At 42.5% G+C, this 15,973-nt stretch overlaps 1 long non-coding RNA gene across 2 annotated transcripts; it reads right to left on the reverse strand.

Annotated features, from left to right (window-relative positions):
• Nucleotides 1-1,493: 1,493 nt before the first annotated feature.
• On the reverse strand, nucleotides 1,494-8,802 carry LOC128907478 (uncharacterized). 2 transcript variants are annotated; one of them, XR_008465630.1, is made up of 3 exons: nucleotides 6,211-8,802; nucleotides 5,457-5,581; nucleotides 1,494-1,552 (listed from the first exon to the last, which is right to left on the reverse strand). It is a non-coding gene; the product is annotated as an uncharacterized LOC128907478 (long non-coding RNA). The 2 variants fall into 2 exon arrangements; XR_008465629.1 differs by lacking the exon at nucleotides 1,494-1,552 and adding an exon at nucleotides 3,638-3,730.
• Nucleotides 8,803-15,973: the final 7,171 nt, after the last annotated feature.

Raw genomic sequence — 15,973 nt, forward strand, 5'->3', positions numbered from 1 at the left:
TCTCATAACACAATTGCACATCAGACACAACTGCAACAAGCATAAGGCACTCCAGGCATACTACATTTCAGCCACCTTCAGGCATCTGAAAAGATGACGTCTAAGCTAATGACTCAGATTCAGGAAGCCAAAGACATCCTAAAAGGTACTTTATCCCATATTAGAAGAAGGTGACTGAAGAGATTTAATTTTCAAACTAGAATTCCTCAGTTTAGCAGATAGCTTATTTCTTCAATTGTCTACCCTGCTAGATACATGAACACAACGAAAATTATTAATAATTTGGTGAGTACTAAGATCCTAACATTGTTAAAAAATGACAGTGCCAGGAATCTCAAGGTTCCTGAGTGCCAGGACGATTACTCCCTTCCTTGCTGGCCTTGAAGGTCCCAGGCATGTGGCCAGTCAGGTGCTGCTGCTGACCCTGAGGGAAGGGTAACAGTGCATAGAGCGCTGTTATCAAGCAACTAAGAGTCTCAAGCGGGAACCTGGACTGTGAGACCTGTGAGCCCCCCAGTGACCGGGGATGCCTCCAATGTCATCTGTTTCCTCACTGGATTGAGCAAGTGACTCGCATTCTTTTATAGGATTTTTCAAGTCTAGATTATGATTGTTATATTGCACAGCAAACCATGTATTAAGATTTGACCCGACCTGCAGAGGGTTCAGGTAATTAGAAACTGTAAGTTAAGTTGTATTATAAATTCTGTATTACACTACTAATAAATTGTACTACACTGATACTGCTTGTAGAAATCCTGCACCATTTTAATAATAAACTCTGTGGCTATACTAATCATAATAGCCGGTTAAGAAAATAAAGCTTTAATTGTTACTACAGCTTAGTGCCATCATCACTCTGCCCAGGATCCCTAAAAGAACCTGTTTGTCCCCTTAGTGTCAGGTGACAGAATAGGAGAAGGAAAATGAGGTTGAAGAACCAGAAGAAGCAAGCTTGCGCACTTCTAATACTCACATTAGCTGAAACAGGATATTTAAATTCCAAAATGAGAGAGCTGTTTATACAGCTCTTTAGACACAGATGCTAGATTTGCAAGAATTGCCAGCATTTCAGGATCATACACAACTGTGCCTTCTGAGACAGTACAGTTTGTGTGTTTGTGTCTTTTGACATTTTTAACTGAAGATAATTTATTAGGTTGCTCACCATGAAAAGTTTTCTTGTACCACAGTGCAAATACTGAGGACTACAGAAGCTGTAGTCATACTGTCTGCAACCAAAATAACTTAATAGTAGCAATACTAACTGATAAAGGCTTCTCATACCTTATGAGGTAAGTATGAGTAACCAAGAGCCCAAGACTAGAACACATCGGTATCTGTGAGATATCCTAAGACTGAGTAGAAGTATAATATTTAAAACCAATGAACAAATTTAGGATATTATTACCTAGAAACATAAATTGAAGTTATTTACTTTCCTTTTTATCTTTCACAGCAACTTTTTTTCAAAAAAGGACAGGAAAGGGATGCTGGTGCTTGCCAGCACTGCATTGTTCTTGCTCAGCGAAGCCCAACTCATATTGCATAACTTTATGAAAGTAATTTAAAATGAAAAACAAACACAAAGTTTTAGTTAAGTGGCATCTCTTTGTGTCCAAATAAAAAGGCAAAACAATACAGTTAAGACTTACATTAGCAAGGACAACAGTATGTTCATCTGTCAAAATTGGACGTGGATGTGGCCAAAGTTCTTATGACCTTCTGTGAAAAAACTGAAGTTTTTCCCCAAAATGGGACTGGGAAGTGAGGAAAGAGGGGGAAGGAGAAAAAGAAATCTTCTCCGTTCGGCCTTTGAAGGTCCTTTATAAATACTCTAAAGTTTAAATGATAATTGAGGTTTTCAAGTTTGGACAAAGGCCCAAAGTGAAAAAACCAAACACCTCCCAGCCACAAAAGCATGCCCCCATAAAACCTTTGGGCTGTATTCTCAGCTTCCGTAAGTAGATACTACCCAGATGCTCAGTTCAGGTAAATTGCACTACACATATTGAGACCCACTGAGAAACTACTATAAACAAAGTCTCTAATACATAAAAGTTCTTCAGCATAAGACTAAATAACTCAATTCTTAGAAGAAAAGAACAACTCCCCTAAGCACCCTTCCCCCAACAAAAAAATCCAAACTTACAACTGAGGAACTGAAAAGAACAACAGTTCACAGCAAAGAAAACTTAGAGAATATTATTTGGTGGCAGAAAACAGTAAGAGGAGAAAGTTAACAAAGGAATCCGTGGGTCTGGAGGGAACTAGCAGATGAAGTTGCCAAGCCCCTAACCATCATATTTGAGAAGTTGTGGCAGTCTGGTGAAGTTCCCACCGAATGAAAAAGGGGAAACATATCCCCCATTTTTAAAAAGGGAAAAAAGGAAGATCCGGGGAAATACAGGCCGGTCAGTCTTACTTCTGTGCCCAGCAAGATCATGGAGCAGATCCTCCTGGAAACTCTGCTAAGGCACACGGAAAATAAGGAGATGACAGCCAACATGGCTTCCTTAAGGGCAAATTGTGTCTGACAAATTTGGTGGCCTTCTACGACAGCGTGACAGCGTTGGTGGATAAGGGAAGAGCAACTGATGTCATCTACCTGGACTTGTGCAAAAATTTCATGCTGTCCCATGTGACATCCTTGTCTCTAAATTGGAGAGACATGGATTTGATGGATGGACCACTTGGTGGATAAGGAACTGGCTGGACAGTCGCACTCAAAGAGTTGCGGTCAATGGCTCTGTGTCCAAGTGGTGACCAGCGATGAGTGGAGTTCCTCAGGGACCGCGATTCATGTCATGTTGGCGACATGAATGTTGGGATTGAGTGCACCCTCAGCAAATTTGCAAATGATACCAAGCTGTGTGGAGCAGTCGACATGCTGGAGGGAAGGGATGCCATCCAGAGGGACCTTGACAGGCTTCAGAAGTGGGCCTCTGAAAAACTCATGAAGTTCAACAAGGCCAAGGGCAAGGTCCAGCATGTGGGTTGGGGCAATCCCACGCACAAATACAGGCTGGGCAGAGAATGGATTGAGAGTGGCCCTGAGGAGGAAGACTTGGGGGTGTTGCTCCTGAGAAGCTCAACATGAGCTGGCAATGTGCAGTCATAGCCCAGAAAGCCAACTGCATCCTGGGCTGCACCATTATTAGTGTGGCCAGTAGGTCGAGGGAGGTAATTCTGCCCCTCTACTCTGCACTCATGAGACTCCACCTGGAGGACTGTGTCCCGCTCTGGAGCCCTCAGCACAAGGACATGGACCTGTTGGAGGTGGTCCAGAGGAGGGCCATGAAGATGATCAGAGGGCTGGAGCACCTCTCCTATGAAGACAGGCTGAGAGAGTTGGGGGTTGTTCAGCCTGGAGAAGAGAAGGCTCCGGGGAGACTTTATAGTGGCCTTCCAGTACCTGAAGGTACCTACAAGAAAGCTGGGGAGGGGCTGTTTGCAAGGGCATGTAGCAATAGGATGAGGGACAATGGTTTTAAATTAGAGCAGGGTAGGTTTAGATTAGACATTAGGAAGAAATTCTTTACTGTGGGGGTGGTGAGGCACTGGAACAGGTTGCTCAGAGAGGTGGTGGCTGCCCCGTCCCTGGAAGTGTTCAAGAAGCTAGAGGAGGCTTTCAGCAGCCTGGTCTACTAGGAAGTGTCCCTGCCCACGGCAGGGGGGTTGGACTAGATGACCTTTAAAGATCCCTTCCAACCCGACACATTCTATGTTTCTATCAAAATAAATCCATAGTGTTGATAAGACAGATCTCATCAGACGCAAAGTGACCTATAATGCATTAATAAATTAGACTGTAGATAGGGTATACAGTAAATTAGGAAACACTACATTTTTCTGCAGAAAAGTAAGAGGAACAATCATCTGATTGACAGGTTCACAACTCAAGCCTTAAGACCAAAGCAAGTACTTTTCAAACCAGAAGTACATATGCTTTAAGCACTGGGCTTTGAAGCTAAAAAGATGAATCTTGCCTTTGCTTCTAATCATCCCCTGTAGCTGTGCTCTGAGATACTACATCTGATAACATACTATATTAAGCAAATATAACACAACTACTGTAAATCTGATAGAAATGCAACTAAGATGACCCAATGTATTTTTAGGGATATAGGACAGACTTTTACAGATTCCAAAATCCCAGATTTCAGCATACATGAACTTAATCTTTACACAGGAAAAAAACAACCCACACAACTCAGAGTAACAGTGAAAAACAGACAAAGTAGCAAGGTGAAGGCTAACATTAAGGAAGACAGGGCAGAGAAGACAGATTTTTCTTAACTCTTCATTAATAGAAATTATCTGAAATACCAAAGTAATATAAAATTTTAAATAATGCTAAGCCATTTAAAAAATTGAGCTAATTATCTATTTTCATTCTTAGTTTCTGCTTTTTGTCAGAAAGTTTAGCACAGCTTTCCAAACAACACGTTGCTCTTCCCACCAGAGGAATTGCTGAGCTATTGCTGAGCAAATTGCTGAGAATTTGCATGACAAATGCCCAGAATGCCAAACCACTAATCCAACAATTTGGGCCTTTATTTGAGATCTGTTTTAATAAACACAGTCTGCTTTCAGTCTTTTGAGTCACAAGAACAGGTTTAGGCTTGTACAATTTAGTTTCTTAAGAAAAAAACAGTATCAATCACCATTCGATCCAATAGTCTTTCCATGCAAGTGCATTCAATTTTCCATTCCTAGCCCTTGGCTTACATTTACATAGATACGACAAGCATCCCTTTCCCATGAAAAATTTCTCTTGGGGCAGGTCATAATTTCTTAAAAGACAAAAGCAAACTAATCCTCACCTTTTCAATGTGGAGATTAAATTACTAGGCTGTGCTTTCAGTCTTCTTGACATTATACTCCAATTCTAGATGATTACTTCCACTTTGATTTAGCACTCCAATTGAGAATAATGGGTGTAGAAGCACTGAGTGCTTTGGCTACGTTCCTTCCCGTGCAAGGGAGTCAGACAATAAATACTAGGGCATCCTGTTAGTCTTAGACTGTTCTAGGAACTGTTATGGACAGAAAGTGGAGAGAGTGCATAAAATTGAAGATCTGCTTTTTAAACTTAATCAGTAACTCGACCAAGAGTCAAGATGAACGTACTTCAAGAACAAATCAAGTCAGTAAGCATTTAAGTTAAGGCTTTTGTAGGAACTTCAGTACAAATAATCTTGATTTTGTAATTCAGTTTGATCATTTTAAACCTTCACAGAAATACTTACTACCATCACTAACCTTTGTTATTGATTTGTCTTTTTAAGCATATTCTCACAGCAGAATATTTAACTCAAAAAAGATATCACAGCCAAAGAGTGATAACTGACCCAGATCAGCTCCCTGACGGACTTCCCTGTGCAGCTGGAAGACCCTGGAAGGCCATGCAGGGTCAGCAAAATGTACATCAAGTCACTTCACTTGCAACTCACCTGCCTGCTTCTCAGCTCATTAACAGCAACTGGCTTCAGGTCAGAGTGCTTTCAGGGGCTGGTTCTGTCACTAAAAGGCGCCAAGCAGGTTCTTGAGAGGTTAAGAGATGAAGCTTTAACTGATCCTGTCATCACAAATAGAGAAATAATAGGGAAGTTAACTCTGGTCCCTGAAGCTCATTTGGACACACTGTGCTAAAAAACCCCAAAACGCCACAGACTCACATCACAACCCCAAAACTACAATTAATGAAAAAAATACACACGTGAAACAGAAAGGAGCGATGGAATAAAGATTCAGAGAGATGTCTATACAAAAAGGACATTCTAGGCAACTTCTCCATCTCTCTTTAAAGAGAGGATTCACATTTATCCAGTGGATCTGTTATGGATCATAGTGTTCTATACTTGTCGTATTAGCTGCATATTTACATGATGCACTGAAACTACCACACCACCACATCAGACAAGAGCTTGTAAACACCACTAACTTGTAACAGACATCTTATTTAAAAGATGCACGGAGGGGGCAAAATACATTTAATTTACAGAATAAGCCAAAAAAATAACATTTTAAAAGCTGAAAAGCTTTTACTGACTCAGGATTTCACAACTCTTTCAGAATTGAAATTTCTTGTTTCACTTATTTTAATCGAAAACTGTTAATATTATTTAAGCCTACACAATACTTCTGCCATCATATGGTGTGGTTTCTGGAATCAGAATAACTCAGTGGCAGTATTCTATGAAATACCTGTTGGTCAGAGAAGCCTTCATCTGCAGTTCACAACTGGACAGCCTCTCAAAAACGGAGGGGGGCAGAATCTAAATATTTTTAATCTAAATATTTTTGACTCTTCCCCTCTAGCACACAAAAGTCTGGAAAGACAAACAAAGGTTGGCCCCTGTTTTTTAACTACCATCCAGAAACAGCCAGCCTGACTTTTGAGTTCCAAGTGACAATTCTGAAAGCTACCAAATTAAATAAACCCCACACAATCTAGCCATATATAGAGATACACTCCTCACTCATTCTGTCTCAAAAGACATCCAAATAGGAATCTCTCGTACTTGACAGGTATCATTTTCTTTTAAAAATACAGAGAAGGATCAAAAGTCTCAAACCCTGACATCTAAAGTACCATAAAAAGCTCTCACGAGCAGTTATCAAGTTTCTTGGAGTGTGAATGGCAAGCCCTCTGTATAAAGTCTTGCTCAGCGAGACATAAATTTGATACTATCCGAAAATAACAAATGCACAAACCCAATGCAATGCATTTAATTAACAAAACCGTGATAAACCACAGTGAGATTATTTACTGATACAGTTGTGACATTCTTGCCAGGCATGGATTAAAAAGTTGTTTTCAGCCACAACTGTCAGTTTATCACTAAACAACCTAAATATGACACAAACCTATAAGTCACAGGCTTCATGTAAATAAAATTTCCACATTCTTTCATGATGGCTACAGTCCTTCCCAAGAGGTCCTTCAGCTGAGGCTGTCTATTCTGTTACACTGTTCAAGTCATGCATGCCGCAAAAAGAACTGTGCCTCACAAGCATACAAAGACTCTTCATCGTATCCCAAGTGACCTAACCCAGGCATTTAACAGATCAAACAGACTCCATGCTTTTCTTGATGAGGTTTCTTACAAGGAGCTTCTCTGCAGGTTCCTACTCTTCCTCTGTCCTCTTTGCCACAATTCCTCCCTCAGCCTCTGATTTCCCTTATCTGTCCACCTGGGTTGCTGCACCTGACTTGAAAGCACTGAGACACTGGGATCTAAGCAGCATGCTCTGGATGACTGCCCACCTGACTACTGCTTCTTGCAACAGTTAAGCTGCTCGATTCCTTCCTGGGGTGGTACAAGTAATCTGTGACTTTCTCTTCCATGAGGGTACCAAATTTTATAAGACTTGGAGGACCCTGTCCCTTTTCAGGTGTCACAGGAGTGCAGACGCACACATATTGTGTATACTTCATAAAGGCAGAGAACCTTCACAGATCAGCTGTTGCCCATGACAGACAGCAAAACTGTTCAGCCACAGATGCTTTTAATACTGTTAGAATCATAGACTGGTTTCGGTTGGACGGGACCTTAAACATCACTTTGTTCCAAACCCCTGCCGTGGCCAGGCACATCTCCCACTAGATGAGGTTGCTCAAAGCCCCATCCAACCTGGCCCTGAACATTTCCAGGGATGGGGCATCCACAACTTCCCTGGGCAACCTGTTCCAGTGCCTCACCACCCTCACAGTAAAGAATTTCTTCCTGATATCTAATCAAAACCTACCCTCTTCAAGTTTGAAGCCATTACCCCTTGTCCTATCACTACACCCCCCGACAAAGAGTCCCTCTCCAGCTTTCCTGTAGGCCCCTTTCAGGTACTGGAAGGCTGCTGTAAGGTCTCCCTGGAGCCTTCTCTTCTCCAGGCTGAACAACCCCCAACTCTCTCAGCCTGTCTTCATAGGAGAGGTGCTCCAGTCCTGCGATCATCTTCACGGTCCTCCTCTGGACCACCTCCAACAGGTCCGTGTCCTTCTTATGTTGAGGGCCCCAGAGCTGGACACAGCACTCCACGTGGGGTCTCACCAGAGCAGTACAGAGGGGCAGAATCACCTCCCTTGACCTACAAGCTATACTTCTTTTGATGCAGCCCAGGATGCAGTTGGCTTTCTGGGCTGTGAGCGCACATTGCCGCCTTATATTGAACTTCTCATGAAGCAACACTCCCAAGACCTTCGCCTCAGGGCTGCTTTCAATCTGTTCTCTGCCCAGCCTGTATTTGTACTTGGGATTACTGTGACCCTGTTGACCCTAAGGAAGTTCTAAAAAAAAAAAAAAAATACCAGATTGAGAAAGACACAAAGATCTGTATTATAAAGTGTACCATTGCTGCATTTCATCCCTAGTACTTAAATTCACATGTCTGGATTATAGTTGATTTGTCAAGACACAGCTGAAACCGACCAATTCCCTACCACTACTCACCAAATTACTCACCACTACCCACTTCCATCTTTTCACCTAAAGAAATCATGTAAGAACGCTCAGAGCCCTTTGCTATTTAAGGCATTAGAAAACAGTATTTTATTTTTTAAAAGAAGAATCATCAATGTGCCATTATTACTTAAACTGACATTTAATCTAAAGGTAAGCAGCAGCCTCAACAAAAGGCTCTTGTTTCCATATTAATGAAAGTAATTTAATGCTTTTTCAAGAACGGAATAAAATTGACAGGAAAAGATAGCATACATCTTTCTCAAGCCATTTTTGTCAGCCTCAGTCATAATCACTTGGTCCTTGCTAGAACATTTTATTTACTCTCTGTGATGCCTTCCAGTGTTCATTTATCCTGAGACACTGGATAAATCCTGTGTATCCTGATACACAATCCACAGCACTACCTGAAGACAGCCAGTACTCTTGCACAGCCTTCCTTTCTAAAGTGGCTGATTTGGGAAGACACATCCTAGTTTTAAACTACAGCCAATCCTCACAACAGGCTGCTAAGGATTAACACCAGGCCCTCCTACATACATACCCAAACCACCACAGAACTTTGCCAACGCAGCCAGGCATCACCTGGGACCACTCTCTTGGCAGCCATAAGCAATCAATGCACAAGGCAGAGGAAGACTTCACTACCAACACCAAGGTACCTGAGAACTAGCTTGGAGGCCCCAGCACGCTGCCCCACACTAAGCCTACGGGACAGGGCTTCCAGTCTCACCTGGCTGACGGCCCCCCGCGTAACTGGGAGTTATTTAACCCCCCCAGAGAGGCAGACATCACAGTTTAACCCAGGGCCGGGCAGAGAGGCCGAAGCCCTGGCTCTTCCCCCACCGCCTGGGCCGAGTCCCCCTCACCTCACGGGTTGGGGGGGTGGGGGTAAGGCGCCGTCAACGCTTAACCGCGGGGGGGGGCACCCCACCGTCAGGGTCCTGCATCCCGGGTCTCGCTCCCCGCTGAACCCGCCGGCTCGGGGACGCCCAGGGCCTGGTGAGAAGCTGGGGCACAGCCGCGCCTCCGTCCACCCCACCCCGGAGGCCTCCCGCCCCATGGACACCAGGCAGAGCAGCAGCGTAGAGCGCCTGAGGCTCCTTCAGACATGTTGGTCTGGGGCGGAAGTCCCGTGACTTCTCGCTCGTTGCCGGCAGAGGTGTTTGCCCTCAACCAAGATGGTGGAAAACGCTGGGCGTTGGCTTGTGCAGTTCTTCCCGCTCCGTTTGCCGCCTTAGGGAGGCTGTTGTCCCAGCCCGCCGCTGGGCTCCGTTGGCAAAAGGGCGTGTGGCCGTGGGGTGGCCTGCGGCCCGTGAAGGGGCGAGAAGGAGCCCTCAGCTAGGCCCGGCTGCTGCGCGGCCTCCGTCCCCCAGGCCCAGCCCTGGCGGAGGGCCAGCCCGCCGCCCCGGTGTGGGAGAGTTTAGGGGCCGGGGGAGGCGCCAGGTTGTCTTCCAGCTTGTGTCACACAGAGGAGTGGGCAAAGAGACCTGCCGGTGTCACACGTCAGCGTCCTGCCCTCTGGTGGAGCTATTACCTGTCTCGGCTGCGTTAAAAATCAAACATTTGTGACTGGTGGCATCACAACCTCCATGCTAAGAAGAGCGGCACAATGCAGCCCGCGGAAAACTGTCCGTGCCACCGTTTTCATGAATTTAAACACTTTAATATGGCAGAACAAGTCACCCATACATAGCAATTAGGAGTTTCAGTCCTTGAGCTTTGTCTGGGAATGAAGCTGCGCCTTGTGGTGTTTTTGCAGAGCGCAGCTGGTAGATGTGTCCATGGTGAGGCAAGGAGAATGATGGGACTGCATGACCTTCCCTGCTTCTATGAATTAATTTTTCAGGATCAAGAATCCTGCTATCACATTCACATCTTTATTTAAATAAAAAGCATATTTCCTGGGTCCTGGAAGAAATATTTAACTAAGGCATGTTTTCCTCCTTAAGTCAATTCAGGAAAAGGCCAGCACACAAAGGCAGCGATGGAGGCTCCCAGTGTGTGTGACTGTGTAGAGCATTCGAGTGACAAAAAGGCATGTGATAGGCTCAAGCTGCTTGCAGCTATTAGAAAGAGTAAGGTTTAGAATCATAGAATGGTTTAGGGTGGAAGGGACCTTAAGATTACCTAGTTCCAACCCCCTGCCATGGGCAGGGACACCTCCCACTAGACCAGGCTGCTCAAAGCCCCATCCAGCCTGGCCTTGAACACTGCCAGGGATGGGGCACCCACAGCTTCCCTGGGCACCACCCTCATAGTGAAAAATTTCTTCCTGAGATCTAATCTAAATCTGTCTTCTTACCGTTTGAAGCCGTTACCCCTTGTCCTATCACTACATGCCCAGGAAAATTACACTGATAGCAGTCAGACGATACATGTAATGAAAGAATTTATACCTAATGCAGTGTTGGGGTGTTGGATGAGATTAGAAAAAGACCCAAACTGATGTATTTTCATACTCCTGAAAAGGACTAGCAATAATTGCAGTAAGATATTAATCTGGATCTCAAAGAAATAAAATACTGGAATAGCCATGGTGAAATTTTAAATCATGACACAGAATAACATCATGACACACAAAAACGTTTTGCTGTTCAAGGAAGAAAGAAAGAAAGTGCGTAATGGTGAGATACTAATGTATACTGAAGTGGCGGCAGACTTTAGAGGAAGAGGAAAAAAACTGGGTTGGTTCAAATTCTCTGTAGAAAAAATTAAAAGAGACTGTATTGTATCATGTTTGGTATCTGCTGAAAACTTTGGCTCTCATTTGGTTAGGGGGTGTGTTGAGTACCTAATATTATTAGATAAGTTCGATGAAGTGGTTAGGCATGATGGCTGGATTTCATTTCCCAGTATAGGCTGGAGAGCAAAGTTATATTACTAACAGTGGGTCACAGTTGTTCCTAGTGAAAGTTAATAGACTTCTTCATCAAAGAGTCTGATCTGAGAAAAATAGTATATTTTATTAAACAAGCTTTTAAAAAGCTGTTACGATACCACAGAAAAGCTGTATTTATTTAGTTGAAATAAAATACAATAAGAAACAGACAAGTATTCAAGGCCTCGTTTTCAAAAGGGTACATTTGGAGAAATGTAGGAAAATATTAAGAGATGAGAAGGAAAACCTGTTAGCCACCTGTGGATGATGTGTCTGGCAAAATAAGTTTGGAAACCTTTTTGAGAGGATGAAGAACTGGAATATTGTACTAGAAAATTAGGAAAAATTGCACTAAAAAAAAAAGGTAGTTTTGAAAAACAGATTGGTAGGAAGTCTTTGCATGACTGAAAACCACAGGCGTGTACTAAAGAGAGCTGAGGGGAACTCTGAGAAAGTGTCTCTGGGCAAAATGAGAAATTTTTCTGTGAGTCCCAGGATGGGGCGGGCGCAGATGAGGCATGCAGGCACGTGTACGGTCAGCAGCAGTGGCCACTCCTGCAGCAATGTTTGTCCCAGCTTCTCCAACAGCAGGTGACTCCTGTAATTTCATGGCATGAAATAAAAATATGACGAAATGCAAAGTCATGTATTGAGGGATCAACTGCAAAACTCTCCTGTAAAGTTAGAGCTCATTTGTAGGAAATGAATGTCCTGGAAATACCAGAGAAATGTGGGATGACTGGGACTCACTGACACGATATGGGCCAAGAAAACAACAGAGGCAAGCAGGAGAAGTGTTTCTGAGACTCAAGGAGATGCTGAAGCTGGTCATATACAGGAATATTCTCAAGGGAATGAGCTCACTTAAAAGACAGATGTGATCATCTGTGTTCAAAATCAGGTGTACAAAGATTGTGGTTTTACTAGAATTTCTTAATTTGTTTAAAGATGATAAACCAGAACCATTTGTGCTTTTTGTCCTTTCATTTCAGAGGAGATTTTGTACATTTCAATTATGTGAAAATAAATCAATTTTCTTTCTAGATTTCTTTTATTCAAGGTGGAAGATAAAGAAAACGTTCTTTTTTGCAATTAAAGATCTCATGTTGGATGCAGACATTGGAGTTCAGTGTTGTATCGGAAATAACCCTCAAAACCACAGGCCAGAGTGAACCCTCTTAAACTAAAGAGGTATAACATACAAGACATTTCCAAATTAAAATCTTTCTCGGTAAAATGTAAGCGTGGTTTTAACATACGCCTCTAGGTGGTGCTAACGTTATTCCAATGGTCAAAGTCGCCGTTCTAAGAAATTTCAAATACCAGTGAAAACATTTTGTGCACAGCTTTTGAGTAGAGGGAGGCACATCTCTTCAGCAGACCACATATTGATGATTTGCAACTAAGAAGAATTCACACACTTAATTTCTGGTAAATGAATCACCCATAAATCTATGTTCAAATAACATTTAAAGGTCTTGTTCGAACCCACAGAAGCTAGTAATTTCAAAATGGAGTTAAAAACCCATCTTTAAGCAAATGTTGAATCAAAGAATTGTGGCATGTTGGATATTTGCTTGCTCACTATTGGGAGCTCCATCTTACACAAGCACTAATCTAATGACCGAGCTTATGTTTATAACATATTACAGCTTGCCATTTTTATTTTACCTATATGCGGCATATAGTAATTCTCATGTTGTAGAATCGGTAGCACTAATGTCCCAGCTCTGTCTACCAGCAGTTCTCAAGGCCTTTGGGAAAGCAGGCACTTGTAAGCCTTTAACTGAGTATTTTGGTGAGAAAGCAAAGCAAAACTTTCTATGGGAAGAGATTTGTGCGCGGTTTGCAGAAAATTGAAGGAGCTGGCATTATTTTATGCCTACTATAAAACAGTATCTCTTCTCTGATAGGAAATAAAATGTGATTATTCATCCAGCCATGTTTCCTTTGGACTGTAGTGTAAAATTTCGACATAGTTCAGGATACTTTTTCTTCCTCCTTCTTCATTCACACATAGTTCACTTGGCAGCCTAGGTTGCTTGGCATTCTGGTGCTTACTAATAGCTTTTGGATACTGAAAAGTGGGAACTCACTTCTGAGTCGTCATTGCTGACTGATAATTTTCTTTTTCAGCATTGCAATTTCCAGTTGAGGCAGAGTTCAGGGACAGGCTGTCCTGTAGCTCACCTCGATGCTTTATTAAATTAAAAGGAAATCTATCTGAAGCAGGTGGCTCCTTTGTGGGGTGATAGGTAGTCTGTACAGCCTGGTGGGAGAGGAGGCAGCTGGGTGGTAAGGATGGGCCTTAACCTTGCCACCTTCTGGCACCCCAGCAGGCACTTTGTCCTCTGTCCTCTGCTGGTTGAGTGCAGCGGGGACAGGCTGTGAACCCACTCCCTTCCTGGCATGAACCTCGGTGCAGTGCTGTGCTACATCTGGTTTGAGTCAGGGTGAGCACTGAATGACCTCATGGATTCTGCTGGGACTTGGGAGTACAGTGATATCAGGGGAAATCTTGGTTTCTCTGTGGTCAATATAGTAAAACTCCACAAATTTCTCCAAATTTAATCAGAAAGGTCTATTTAATAAGGGGTAGCCAACTCTGCTGACCTGCAAATTGCATGTGGAAGTCTTTGCATGACTGAAAACCACAGGCGTGTACTAAAGAGAGCTGAGGGGACCTCTGGGAACATGCCTCTGGGCAAAATAAGAAATTTCTCTTTTGAGTCCCAGGATGGGGTGGGTGCAGATGAGGCATGCAGGCACGCGTAGGGTCAGCAGCAGTGGCCACTCCTGCGGTAATGTTTGTCCCAGCTCCTCCAACAACAGATGATTCCTGTCATTTTATGAATACTGAACAGACAATAAAGGAAAATTATTATAACCAGAACAACAAATATTTCATTTTGCTCTGGTGGGGCTCAGTTACTTAAATTTGTTTCTTTTCTTTGCTTTTCTTGATGGTTTTATTTTCTCAAGTACATTGTCCTAGGGCATCCGATCTGAAATCCACCAAGCATTTGTCATCCCTTAGGAATCTCTTTTGGATTAGGTGTTGTGCGCTGATGGAAAAACAATAGGACTTGAGGACAGACGGTGCCTTGCAGGGCTGATCCTTTAATTTGTAAGGCAACACAGACATGTGCAGTCAGCATGGGTCTTAGTGTGGTGAGCTAACCACATAGGTAACACAAATTACTCACTTCTTATGGGTAATTAACCTGCTAATTATTCACAAAACATTTTGCTCTGTGGCGGTTTCGTAAGTTGACAGGAATCACCCAAGCTGAAAGAAACCTTTAAAAATTCTTTTTACCGTTGCCTCACTTCATGTCAAGTCACATCATATCTCAGAAGAACATTTTTGTATATACAATGAGGTAATAGTGAAAAAAGAAACTCCTTCCTTCCATGTGAATGCCAGCTGTCATTTCAAGTAAGCAGAGATACCCATCTATGTGAGGAATAAAGGAGTACAAAGAGTGAGCCTTTGAAGAGCATGTACCTGTTCCCAATTTGAGTTTTAGTATTTAGATAAGCTTAAGATCTAAGTTTTAGATAATGTCTGAAACTTAGATCCTGATTCTACAGTTTTATGCCTTAGAATGTCTTTTTAAAAAATAAGAGAGTTTCTTAATGCTTGTGTTTTCTTTAGTCATTTTTTGCTTATAGTATTCTACAAAGGGTAACCTGTGTGCCTTTTATCAGTGCACTCTTGGTACATATGGGTGAGAAAAATGGTGGACGATACCTGAATCTTCATGAAAAAGTTTCTCTTAAGATTTTTTTAAAATGGGATATGCTTAGCAATAAAGCCAAACCCATAAAATTAATCTTGGATACGCTTATCCCTTTTCAGGAAATAAATTGATACATAAAGAAAGCAAAATGTCTTAGGAGACTTTAGGCTGGGATTCTCCAGAGAATCTAAGGGAACTGGAACCCACTGAAACTCAATATGGGCTGTTCTGAAACCCTCACCTTTAGGCTTATGTGTCATAACTATCTCAAATACGTCATTGCTTGAAAAATAGCTGTACGTTGAAAAACACCATTCTTTCCCTTAAATGACAGATTGTGAATATGAAGATTTTTAGGCACTGAAATGGTACATGCACTGTAACTAAGCCATAGGGATAAGACAAAAGCTCCTTTCCAAAATGGTGAATGGAGGACAAGGCAAAGCCTTTTAACATTTGTTAGTTCATACTAGACCATTTGTCCATCGTTGCTCTGTTGCCTTTGAAAATGGCAGTTGTTCTGATGTGCTGGAGTATGGACACTCATACCCTAATGCACTTGGGCAATCATGAGATGCAGTGAATTACCAGCCACAGGGGAGAAAAAACACCTTTCAAGACTCATTACATTTTCTGTGGCAGTGTCAAAAGTACTAAAATTAGCCAAAGTATCCTGAGTTTGTTGGATGTGTGTGCTTGCCTTATGCTGTTTTGGTATATCAGGCAAGTGATGGGAATCATATTAAATGTGGTTTTGTTACAGTCATGCTGATTGAGTGGCAGTGCCTTTTATAAAAACATGCTGATCAATGTCGTTGATATTTTGTTCTTTAAATTGCTTTCCTTTATCCTAGATTTTAAATTGCTGTTCAATTAGTGATTGGGAT

The sequence above is a fragment of the Rissa tridactyla genome, chromosome 3 (assembly GCF_028500815.1).
Source record: "Rissa tridactyla isolate bRisTri1 chromosome 3, bRisTri1.patW.cur.20221130, whole genome shotgun sequence".
In the NCBI taxonomy this organism is placed as follows: domain Eukaryota; kingdom Metazoa; phylum Chordata; class Aves; order Charadriiformes; family Laridae; genus Rissa; species Rissa tridactyla.